The sequence below is a fragment of the Lissotriton vulgaris genome, chromosome 2_1 (genome assembly GCF_964263255.1).
Source record: "Lissotriton vulgaris chromosome 2_1, aLisVul1.2, whole genome shotgun sequence".
NCBI classification, from domain to species: Eukaryota; Metazoa; Chordata; class Amphibia; order Caudata; family Salamandridae; genus Lissotriton; species Lissotriton vulgaris.
The window spans coordinates 803,636,582-803,649,177 of record NC_141687.1 but is presented as its reverse complement, the minus strand read 5'-3'; the positions used below and the strand labels follow the sequence as shown (position 1 = coordinate 803,649,177).

General features: G+C 47.7%; 1 long non-coding RNA gene across 1 annotated transcript; it reads right to left on the bottom strand.

Annotated features, from left to right (window-relative positions):
• Positions 1-9,966: 9,966 nt before the first annotated feature.
• Positions 9,967-11,711, bottom strand: LOC147731191 (uncharacterized). The gene is made up of 8 exons (XR_015308621.1): positions 11,609-11,711; positions 11,440-11,523; positions 11,273-11,343; positions 11,107-11,174; positions 10,951-11,021; positions 10,782-10,862; positions 10,601-10,665; positions 9,967-10,470 (listed from the first exon to the last, which is right to left on the bottom strand). It is a non-coding gene; the product is annotated as an uncharacterized LOC147731191 (long non-coding RNA).
• Between the last annotated feature and the right edge of the window lie 885 nt (positions 11,712-12,596).

Below are 12,596 nucleotides of genomic sequence, written 5' to 3'. Positions count from 1 at the left end.
TTATAGGTATGTTCTCTTTTCTCACTTCCCACATTCACATCAAATCAATACACATACTCAGTTGTGTAACTATAGGTCTTTTATATGTACTTCCCAAGCGTATCATAATTAAAGCAAAAATGAATATTGTATTATCACATGCAAACTTTGGGAAAGTGAATAAAACAAATTTGAAAAAACTGTACAGCTTTGAACATGTATATTAGAGCAGGGTTCCTGCCCACGAGTTTGCCATGATGATAAGTGCATTGTCCATCCCTGCTCTTCTGTGCTTGGCTGAGCACAGCCTCTGTCTTTATCAGTCCAGGGATGCCCAAGAACTACCCTGTGAATGCTCTTTGGATCAGCGCGTCTACAAGAGGCTATACTATTTGGATACATTTGGGTTTGTGTTAAATGAGGTCAAAGCGAATGGTAAGTTCCACCATCCTTTCCCCATTGGTTCCGATGTACATAGTTCTTTTATGCACTTGGTTCTCGTTTCTTACTGATGTTTTGATTAGCTGTCACCTAGGATGAAGCCAGTAGCAGTGTTTGTCATGTCTTCAGTGTTTATCCAATAAATATGCTTAGTGTAGTTTCAAGGAATCTCAACGTAATTTCAGGAAATTATTCAAAATGTACCAAAAGTAGCTTGAGACCTACAAAAAAGTCTAAAAGCTATGGTCCAAAGTAACCACACCTGACGTTATTAGGGGCATTAGGAATGAGATGTAGGAGAGGCAGTCAATCACCCCATCCCACATTCCTTCTCCAACTCACTGAATTAACACTCTAACTAAAACCTTTGTAAAGTAGCCAAGAGCAGACTCGCGGCTTTCCTTTGAGAAACAAGGAATCAAACATGAGTTCTTCTGTACTTGTCTGCTATTGTATTGCCCTTGATAGTGTGAATTACCATGGTAAGGAACTATATATGAGAGCAAGAGAGAGACCACGCTCCATGTCACTGTTTGTGATACACCAAGACCATGATTACTGGCTCCATTGGACAACTCTACAACTCCTGCAATACTTCTTCATCTGTATATTGTGTCATATTATTTTCTGTTTGCAGTGTGATGGTGCTACACCCCCAACAATCCCCATACCAAAGCATCTATCTTCTATTTCTATTATGCCCAAAAGGCGCACCTCTTTTACTATGTCGCTGGGTCCATACCACTTAGGAATTCTTGTTTCTTTTAGCTCAGCCCATGTTTTGATTCTTTCTTTTTAGGTTTGTGGTGCACTGACCTGCCAGTTATTAATAAATTCAGGAGCGGCACAGCGGCCACTTGAATGATTAAGTGCAGTGCAAGGATCACAACTTTGCTATTATTGTGTCTTTCTCTCCCTGTCGGTGTGTTGGCCTGCGGAAGGGGTAGAGCAATAATGCTGCCAAAGTACTCATGTATACATCTCCATTGGCGGTGCATTGACCTGTCCTGAGGAGGACCGTTTCCGTTGCTAAGTGCAGGTGAGGCCTACTTTTGTGCTAGTATGTATCGAAGGGCTTTCATCAGGATTGGAGGACCCTTCTTAATGTAGTTCCTTCTAAAGTCTTAGTCACCTTGTGGAAAAAACAAGGTTGAATAACCTGTCTACTAACATAGCCTAATTTGGTCTATCCTGTTTTCCTGCAGGATCACAAACAAATATTCCTCTAGGATAGAACTAGATGTATGGTTATCCTAATGTAAAGGCTTGAATGTGTCAATGAGATTATGAAATTGAGGAGGGTATGCTAATAACTACAACTCTTCCCACTCTCTTGATGGATTTTAATTTTGTATGAGAAAGGTTGGTCATTAAAATATAGTAGTTACACCGATGCCTACACCAATACAATTGTAACTGTTGTCTTTCGAGACCCCTCATGGCTTATAAAAGGCTCATACACAGAAAAACCAGAGAACAAAAGAGCTCTGGATGAGCTCACCCTGCATTAATATGGTGCTGCTGAAGCAAAGTCCCTTTGGTGAAGCATGCCACATAAAAAGGGTGAGGGGTTGCTTTTTTATAAAAAAATATTTATTACGTTTTCACATTATAACAACAGCCATCACATCATAGGATTCACATGTAGTATAGCCTGAAAAGGATACAATCATGTATATAGTTTGAGGCCACCATACACTTAAGTATCCAGTAATATTCTGCATTAAGATACTGACAATCACATTTATGAAGCCAATGCCGGAGAACTGGGAGGCTGCAGGGGGTGCGTGGCGGGACATATCAGTGATGTGTAGGTAAGTTCAAAATGGAGACCAGATATCTATGGGGCGGGCTAAGTGGTGTAAAATCTTTTCTTGGCAGTACGCTGCATCACAGAGCCATTGTTTTGCCAGCGGTACCCTTCCTTATATCCAGAACACGTCGACATGCCTCTTAGCCAGAACAAACAAGATGGTAGCGAGTAGTCCATAGCCCATAGTTATGTTTGAGGTGTCGCACAATAAGACAACTTGGGGAGAGGGATCAAGGGGGGTTTCCAATATATCAGGCATACTTTGGAAAACTCAGTGCCAGTGCACTGTAAGTGCAGGACATGCCCAAGCCATTAGTAGAAAATCAGCTGGCATGGTACCACACCCTTCGCATCTACTGCAGTCCTCTCCACCAAACTTAACAATAGGCTCTGGGGTGTAATAGTGTTGGTGTAAATTTTTAAATTGTATCAACATGTGTCTGTAGAGGTGTGTTCTTTACTTGTGTGCAGTAAGAAGCCCAGGATCTATTAGTTAGCCTGTATCCTAGGGAATCTTCCCATATTCATCTAGCCTCAGTGAGTGTCCCTGCTGTGTCTCTCCCCTAATGTTGTCAATCCCTTACGTTGCATTAGGCTTTGCCAGTCTTTTCCCTTGTGGGTGGGAGCACTGTATAAATAAGTGGATGTAGACAGCAGGAGACTTCTTTGTAGTTATAAGTTAGGTTTATTCAGTGACCATGTTGGAAGAAGAACTAGTTTACTACAAACACCAGGTTATCAGTGAGAGGCAATAGCGGTGAGTATGACCGCTCAAGTTGCATTGCTTTAGCCAACTCCCACCATGCCTGACACTTCGTTGGAAGCACATCACATCTCGATGAACCTCACGTGGTAGTGCGCTGACCCTTCCCAAGATACACTGCGTCCGGGATATAGCACTTTCCACTCAGACATGCATCAGTGCCACCTGGGGTGAACGTCCAATATTTTAAGTAATGAGCTTGTGCGACCAGATAAAATGTGAAATAATCTGGCAATGCCAGGCCACCAGTCTGTAACAGCTTAGTCAACATGTCCCAATGCACTCTAGGCTGTTCCTTCCCAGCTACAAACCAAACAGAAAAGGACCTGACGTATTTGTTGAAAGAAAAAGGAGTAGTAGCACGACTGGAAGATTAGTGAAGAGATGCAGAAATGTTAGTAATAATGTCATTTTGATGAGGGAAACTCTTCCTACCAGGGAGAGCGCGGAGTCAGACTTATCGTTCTATGCATGCTTTTTTTTTTTAAATGCTGTACCAAAATTACTGAGGATTGGTGGTGAGTGGGCGGTGGCAGAGCCCGTGAACTGCTGGCGCTTTGCTCGCTTGGCTGACCTGCTGTTTTTAACTGCACTTTCACGTTTTGACACTGCATTTTAACCTAAGGAATTGCAACTGAGGTTTTGAAATAACAACTGGGAATCCTACCTGGGGGTATCAGTGCCGATTTTGAGGGGCTCTTGGGCTTACTCAGTGCTTGTGCTCGTTCTTGCAGCCTTCCTGCCCTGGTCCGACGCGGCGATTAGCGCCGTTGCGCGGAGGGCGAGGAAGGGAGAGCCAAGACACTTCCGGTGGGCCGGGTAGCGGTCTAGTTGTTGCAGGAGAGCGGGGATAAAGGCCGCTTGGAAGTGCGGGCGCATTGTGGTGAGTGGGCGGTGGCAGAGCCCGTGAACTGCTGGCGCTTTGCTCGCTTGGCTGACCTGCTGTTTTCAACTGCACTTTCACGTTTTGACGCAGCATTTTAACCTAAGAAATTACAACTGGGGTTTTTAAATAACAACTGGGAATCCTACCTGGGGTATCAGTGCCGGTTTTGAGCGGCTCTTGGGCTTACTCGGTGCTGGTGCTCCTTCTTGCAGCCTTCCAGCCCTGGTCCGACGCGGCGATTAGCGCCGTTGCGCGGAGGGCGAGGAAGGGAGATCCAAGACACTTCCGGTGGGCCGGGTAGCGGTCTAGTTGTTGCAGGAGAGCGGGGATAAAGGCCGCTTGGAAGTGCGGGCGCATTGTGGTGAGTGGGCGGTGGCAGAGCCCGTGAACTGCTGGCGCTTTGCTCGCTTGACTGACCTGCTGTTTTTAACTGCACTTTCACGTTTTGACGCTGCATTTTAACCTAAGGAATTACAACTGGGGATTTTAGGTTTAAATCATTTTTATTGTGGCAACACAGAGAAAAACAACATACATTGCATATAAAGTGTAAGGCTGTTGCACTCCGAGACACATGTATGGCGTAAAGTCTCTTCTGAAAATCTACTATGAGGAGTACAGCCATCAAAGCTACAGTGAGATAAACAGTGTTGCAAAATGAAATTGAACCCCCCCCTGGAACCCCCCCTCCCAACCCACCAACTCCCTCGACCCTCCCTCCCCACCATCCTGTCGTCCAGTGCCGTAACCTTCCCCACTCCGGTCTATCCCGCCACTTTCAAGGGTAGAAAGGGGAGATACAATTAAAGCCCAATCAAGTGGTTGACCCCTCCTGTGTCGTGAGCCGCAAGAGGCGAAGGTATCGTGGGCAAGTGATTTCTTTAAATACTGAGGCCAACAGAGATTGGAACGGCTGCCAAAGCTCATCGAACTGCTCCACATCCCCATCCAACGTGAGCGATAGCTTCTCCATTCCCAACACATGCCATAGCCTATGTAACCACCCTGTTATAGAGGGGAGTGTGGTGGTGCGCCAATGCCAGAGAATGTTCTGCATTGCCGAGCCCAAGGCAATGGCGATCTGGCATTCCCTACGGGATCTCAAAGGGTACATCAGACCGTTAGGACGTCCCAATAGTATGTATGTAGGGAATCGCGGGAATTCGGTGTCGAAGTGAGTATCGATGTCATCTATCACTTCCTTCCACTATGCGTGTAATAGTGGACAACCCCATAGGATGTGTGATAGTGTGCCTACCTCGCCACATCCCCTCCAGCAGGTTCCCTCCCGGCTACGGTCCATTTCGTGTAGTCTTTCGGGGGTGTAATACCAATAGGTAGACACCTTGGTCAGCGTCTCTGTAAGTCCCATATGGTATGCTGAGTGGCGAGCCCTGTGCGCGATCTGATCCCACTCTTTATGACTCAATGTTCTGCCCAGTTCCCATTCCCAGCGTTCTCTGCCTGGGTTGTAGAAGTGTGAGGCCGGGGGTTGCAGAAATTTATAGAGGTCTGATATTAATTTTGCATCTGAGTCACGGGATAAGAGCCACCGCTCGTAGGGTAGGAGGTTCCTATCTGCTGGTTCTCGCACCTGTGGGTGCAGCGCCCAGTGGCGGACCTGCATGTAATGGAGTCTATCTGTTTCTGTCAGTGAATATTCCTGCTTGAGGAACTGAAAGGGGAGAACTCCTTCCGGGCCGTATATGTGGCACAAGGCCCGGTATCCCGTCGATCTCCAATGCGTGAAGGCTCCTTTTTCCATTCCCGGGGTGAAGTCTGGGTTATCAGCCAGATGAGTAAGCGGCGAAGGGAATGTGGTGAGTCCTTGTTTGGTGTTAGTGGCATCCCATACCTGCAGGGGGACCCTTGTGACAAGAGACGCATACAGATTAGCGGGGCGGTGTGCCCTTTGCAGAAACGGTATTTCCTGCAGGGGTCGGCCCGCCACTGCCTGGTCCTGAAAGAGCCAGTGCTTGTCCGACTCCCACTTGCTCCACTCTACCAGGTAACGCAGTTGTGCCGCCTGGAAATATTTGCGGAGATCTGGTATCCCTAATCCTCCGGCTTCTGGGGCCAATGTGGACAGTGCCCTTTTCAGTCTAGGTTTCCGGCCTTGCCATATAAAGGGCGAGAGGTCCGCCTGCGTTTGTTGAATCCACCCTCTCGGTGGCTGCAGCGGCAGCGCCCTGAAGAGGTAGAGAATCTGTGGCAAAATTGTCATTTTAATCGCGGCTATTCTGCCCAGCCAGGAGAGGGTGCTGCGGTTCCAACGCCCCAATTCTTCTCGATTTTTCCGGCCCAGGATAGTATAGTTGGCCTGTACCATTTCAGGTAGAGCAGGAGCCAACTGAATCCCAAGGTATGGCACGAGGTCTGATGACCAGTGCAGGGGGAAAAGGTCCTGTAGATAAGCCCTCGTGGTTGGTGTGAGTGACAGGTCCAGGTCTACCGACTTGTCCATATTCATCCTGAAACCCGAAACGGTGGCGAAAGCGTGCAACTCCGCAACGCCAAGGACAGTATCACATCGTCGGCATAGAGGCTGACGGTATGATCAAAGCCGCCGAATTTCACCCCCGTAGCCACTGGATTCTGTCGTATCCTCTGGGCAAATGGCTCCATATATAGAGCGAAGAGCAGGGGCGACAGCGGACACCCCTGTCTTGTACCTCTTTCGATGGTAAAACTCTGCGAGCTATGCCCGTTCACCCGTACCACCGCTGTGGGGAGTTTGTAGCAATTGAATATAAGAGCGGAATTTCTCGCCAATACCCACCCTCGCAAGCACTTGTTCTAAGTATGGCCAATGGACCCGGTCAAATGCCTTTTCCGCATCTACCGCTAGCAACATTCTCTCCCAGGGAATCCGGGAGGCCTTCTCTATAAGATGGACAATCCGTTTGGTGTTGTCCACCGTCTGACCGCCAGGAACAAACCTCGCCTGGTCCGGCTCCACCAGTCCTGGTAGGTGTAGGGCCAGTCGAGTCGCCAGAATTCCAGTGTACAGCCTAAGGTCCACGTTTAGGAGCGAGATCGGCCTGTAGGAGCCGCACCTGGATCTGTCCTTCCCAGGCTTGGGGATAACCGAGATGGAGGCTCGCAAGAGATCAGGCGGGATGGCGCCAGGGGTAGAGAAGGAGTTGAAAAGGCGGGTGAGATTCGGCGCCAGCGTGGTACAGAATGTTTTGTAGAAGAGAGATGTATAGCCGTCTGGCCCGGGGGCCTTACCATGCTTGAGTTTGGCAATGGCAGAGACGACCTCCTCAATGCGTATATCTCTTTCGAGGTATTCCGTCTGTGAGGGAGCCAGAGCTGGTAGGGTGACCGAGTCTAAGTATGATGCCGCTGCGAGAGTATCTGGGGGGTCACCCTTGTAAAGATCTGCATAGAATCCTCGGAAGGCGTTCGCAATTTGGGCATCTCCCGTGACCAGCGTCCCTTCTGAATCTAAGATCTCTTTAACCAACTGCTGTTGACGCGTCACTCTGAGCTTATGTGCCAGAAGTCTGCCACATCTGTCCCCCCCTGTATAGTAGGTGTGTCGCAGACGAAGCGCAGCATACTCTGCGCGGTCCATGTCTAGGGCTGCCAGAAGTTTCCTTGCTACCTTGAGTTGCTTCCATATTCTGGGCGCTCCCGTTCGCTGATGCATTTGCTCAAGTTCGCGTACGCATTGGGTAAGTTCATCTCGCTTGTGTTGCCGCTCTTTATTCTCCACTGCGGAGAGGGCTAAGAACTCCCCCCTGATCACTACCTTCATGGCCGCCCATTGTGTAGCAAAGGGAGGTGTCGTCATTCGCGTTGTGCGTAAGGTAGTTTTGAATAGATTCTGTAATGTGTTTCACTACCGTCTTCCGGTGCAGCAGCGTGTCTCTAAGGCGCCATACTCTGGGTGAGTAAGATGTCGATGGCAAGGTGAGCGTGGTCATGACTGGTGCATGATCCGACAGGGAGATGACTCCTATTTCCGTCGTTGTGGCTAACTCACACACAGACTCTGTGACCAAAAGATGGTCCAGTCTTGCGTAAGTTTTATGTGCGTTGGAATAGTATGAGTTTTCCCTATCAGTGGGGTGCCCCAGGCGCCAGAGATCATGCATATCTAATTCCACCAGCTGCTCCCTACACCCAGCTGTGAATGTCCCGGCCTGTGGGGTACGCTGTGCGGACCTGTCTAAGACTGCGTCAAAAACCATGTTCAGGTCCCCTCCAAGAATTATATGTCTATCTGGTGTGGCAGTGATATCTATCAGGGCTGTTCTGAGGAAGCGCTCCTGCTGATCGTTAGGGCTATACAAGGTCCCAACTGTGAGTGTGATACCCCCTGTCCTAAATCTATATGCCAGCAACCTGCCCCTTTGTTCCGCGCATTTGTGCAAGACTTCTCCCCTGAACTGCTTTGACACCAGAATCGCCACTCCCGCCGTCTTGGTGTTGCCAGAAGATAAAAACTGTGTTGGAAATTTGTGAGAGCGCAGCCTGTGGCAGTCGCGTGGCAGCAGGTGGGTTTCTTGTAATAGGCAAATGTCCGCTTGCGAACTCTCTAACTGGGATAGTACTGCGCGCCATTTAACTGGGTTGTTTAACCCTCTGACATTGAGAGTCAGAACTGTAAGGGTTGTCGACGGCATGTGGAGTAATGAGAGCATGAGCGTTGTATCCCCGTCCGGGCGGAGCTATGTGTGTGAGCGCCTCTGGGGCTTCTGTAACCTGTACATTGCACTGGACGACCCCTCTTCCCCCCCGTTTCCCTCCCCAAACCCACCTCCCATCTTCCCGGATACCCCCCTAACCCCAACTTTGGAGCCCCTACCTATCCCCCCCAACTTCTTCCCCTCTTCCACCCACTCCCTCCTTCCCACCCGCACACCCAACTGGAAAACTCCCATTGTAAACCATTGTCTCGGGCCTATCCAAACAACGTGTAGGACCGTAGAAAGTCATCTTGGTGGGAAACGTGGCAGCGGCAACCCTTCTGGCCCCCCGCCCCTCTCCCTCACTATTGCAAATTGTGGAGAGATCCCCCAATCATTCCATCATTCAGGATGAGTCTGTGGTTTCTTTTGTCACCTCCTGGATGGCAGCTGCTTGTTCCTGGGCAATTGTCGCCGTGTCCGGCTTAAGGTGTCCCTTCGCCCGGCGCCACCGCCTGACTTGCTGCCATTCTTCCCTGGCACGTTGCCTGGGGCCTTCCTGCGTACTAGGCGGATAGTCCCCCTCTACCTCTTCGTCTTCAGGCCGGTCGAGCTGCAATAAGGCACAGGTGTCACTGAGGGAGCGGAGCTGGTGCAGTTTCCCCTGCCACCTGAAGATGATTCTGAATGGGTGGCCCCAAGAGTAGGGTATCTCCTTTTCGCGTAGGAACGCTGTGACCCTCCTGAAAGCCCGCCGTTTCTGCAACGTGATGGCTGATAAGTCCTGGAATAAGGCGATGGAGTCACCCCTGAACTGCAGAGGTTGCTTCTGGCGCGCCATCTGGAGGATCCGTTCCTTCAAGGGGAAGTCAGGGATATATGCGAGAATGTTTGGTGGTGGGGCTGGCGCGCGCCTCGCCGGGCCCACTCTGTGCGCCCGGTCAATGCGGATGACTAAGTCAGGCGGTCCCCCAAGAATGTCTCTGAAGAGGTCCTGCAGGTAATCGGTAACGCTATTCCCTTCTGCTTTCACCGGAACATTCCGGACTCGGATGTTGTTCCTTCGGGAACGATTCTCGAGATCCTCCGCATGGGCCTGAAGGTCCACCTGTTGTTCCTGAAGGCGAAGCACCACCTGCTGAAGATGAACTAACTCTTCACTTCGGGCATGGCCTGTGTCCTCCACTGCGGCAACCCGCTCGCCCAGTCTATCAAGGTCTCTACGGAGCTCCTTCTGCTCCCCTGCTATGTCCTGCTTCAGTGCTTGGAAGTCATCCCGTAGGGTGTTAAAGAGGGATTCTAGGAAGGCCCTTGTGATAGGTGCCTCTTCCTTCTCCTGCCTGGGTTCAGCAGTAAAGAACAAACAGAAGTGCCAGTACTGATATGAGTGGGTTTAGATAAACAAATGATCATCCAGAACTCGAAGAGACATTCAAGAACGGGGATTGCTAGTTAATAGCTTTTTATTTTAACAATTTTTTAAGAAAACATTGCACACAATTTTTTCAGTTCATTATACAAAAGGGGAAAATCTCAAAAAGGACACATAAGACATTAAAGAAATATAACTATACATCAATCATTCATTCATAGTTACATGCATATCACAACCAAACAATACCACTCAACCAATTGAAGAAAAAAACACAAAGCATATAATACAATATATATACAGTAAAATACAGGGAATTGAAAAGGGGAGAATGCCACAGTCTGCAAAAGATTTTTCAATGATTTTAGGAAAAATAATTTATACTTAGTACATTCCTATATATTGAACCTAGTGTTAAAAAATCATTAGAACTATTAATCCTAGGTAATGTACAACATGGAGCGGCAGGGAAGATTCATTCGATTGCCAGCAGCTCTCGCAGACCAAAGTGTGGCAGGGCCTACGCGTTTCGAATCCCACCAATTTATTTGGGATTCTCTTCAGGGCCTCATGCAGTATCTAAGACAAAAGGGAATGAAGCAAAGGAAGAAAATATTAGAGACACAAGTTTGACAGCTGATATGTTAATTACAGGACATGACACCAATGGAGTTTGCCGGGCGACTCAAGCGGACCCCTAACGGCTTACCAATGAGTGTGGATGCAGAGTGTTCTGAAAAGCACTGCAGTTAATTAAGAAACATGGGTCCGAATCTGGAGATAAACAACAAGAAGATGTGCTAAATAGTTTCATTCGATGTTACAGGCACTAAATCAGAAAATCGCCTGATCGACTAATAGAAACTGGTGGAATGCCTGGTTTTACTCACCTTTTAAATTGAGTGCAAAGTATCTCTTTTTGGTGTGTCCGTAGGAAAGCAATGAAAAACTGCCGGGATCAGAACGTAAACCTGTTATAAAAATGGAAAACTCTATTTTAGACTGAAATCAGGCTGTCACTTGGCAAAGGTAAACGGGGGAATAAATATGGATTCTCACCCCTAGTGTAACAAGAAGTGTTTCGGGGCCTGGTCGGAGTTAACAATCAATCCGTAGTCAGTCTCTGTAGCCTTAAGAAGGACGGAACGAGTTAATGAAGAGGATCGGAATGCCTCACATCTAGAAACTACGCTGATCTTAGTGCACGTTTCTTACCGGTATTAACGTCTTTAGAAGCCTTTGAGTTCTGGAGTTGACAAAATCGGGCGTGTGACTGCTTTATGCTATAAAATGGGTTGAGTAAAGAATTATATTTAAAAAAAAAGGGGGGGGGTTTATGAATTATACAAAGTAGGAAAGCAAAAAGCATTAGGCTCCTTACCGCGCTTAGGGCATCGTCGCATATATGAATGGGAGGGGCCTAATATGTGGAGTGGTGCTTTTATCGGATCCCTAAACGGGAATTATACAAGAAAACCAGATTAGAATCTACGAGTTTAAACAAAATAATGGAATCAATACAATTTAATTACAATAACTTGGGCTTACCGCGAATAGTGCGGAGTGCAATTCAGAACCTAGGCTTGTCTGAGAAGCAGTCTGCTTCTATGTAGCAGCCATCGTAAACAAAAACTGTAAAGGAAACAGTTTCTGTATTATTTTACAACATATACACAGGTTTACAAAGTTACCAAGGGGGAAGGGTGGATGCACTTACTTGCGAGTTAGACCAACATACGGACCGATGGTGTTCAGACCGGCACTACACCTTGGCGCATGCGTCTTAGAAACGGAAACGGTGGAATCTACCTTTTTTATATAAGCCGTGATAAGTGCAATACCGGCTTTGAAAGGGGAGGCGTAAGAAGCATGATTGAGACCAGGGTCCGTGTGAAACCACGGACTGGAATGGGTTACACAGAAGCCCAGTCGGGGGGAGGGAGGGAGTAATAATAGCAAGAAATGCAAACGTTCGGGAGGGGACCAGGAGAAGGCTAAAAGAGTCCTACGTTAATAACACAAAACGGATATAACGGGAAGGAATCACCGGAAAAAGATACATATATTTAATATAGCACTCAGTTAGCTCACATCTAAGCAAGACCTACATAGGTCAAAAGGGGCATGTTACAAACTAAAGTGTATTAGCTCATCTGGTGATGGGGATGTTCAGCAGCATACGGTTGCAGGTTCTGGACAAGGGCTATTCTGATCACAGGATTCAAAGGATTATGCATCCCTAATTAAAGTTTGAAAATTTCACTCAGTTCATTAAGGCCGGATGTCGCTGTATCAAATTTTACTATAAGGAATGCCTCTCTTTTGGACAGTTGAAGATTCCAATCGCCTCCTCGTGGATCTTTTTCGACTCTGGATATTACTGTCCACCTAAGGTCACTTATTTCATGTTGCATACGTGTCCAATGGTGGACTAATGGGGCATTTTCAATTTTTCTATTTAATCTAGATTTGTGTTGAGAGATGCGTTGGCGGACCTCTTAGTTGGTTTTTCCTATATATAGGCGTTGGCATGGACACTTTATGCCATAAACTACAAACTTGGATTTGCAATTGCTGAACGCATTGTGCTTCCAAGAGATTCCATTATGCTGGAATAGAGACCCTTCAAGTGTAGATTCACAGCAGAGGCAGGTACCACATTTGTGGTGTCCTGTCACAGGAGGCATTCCCATCATTTGGCGTAG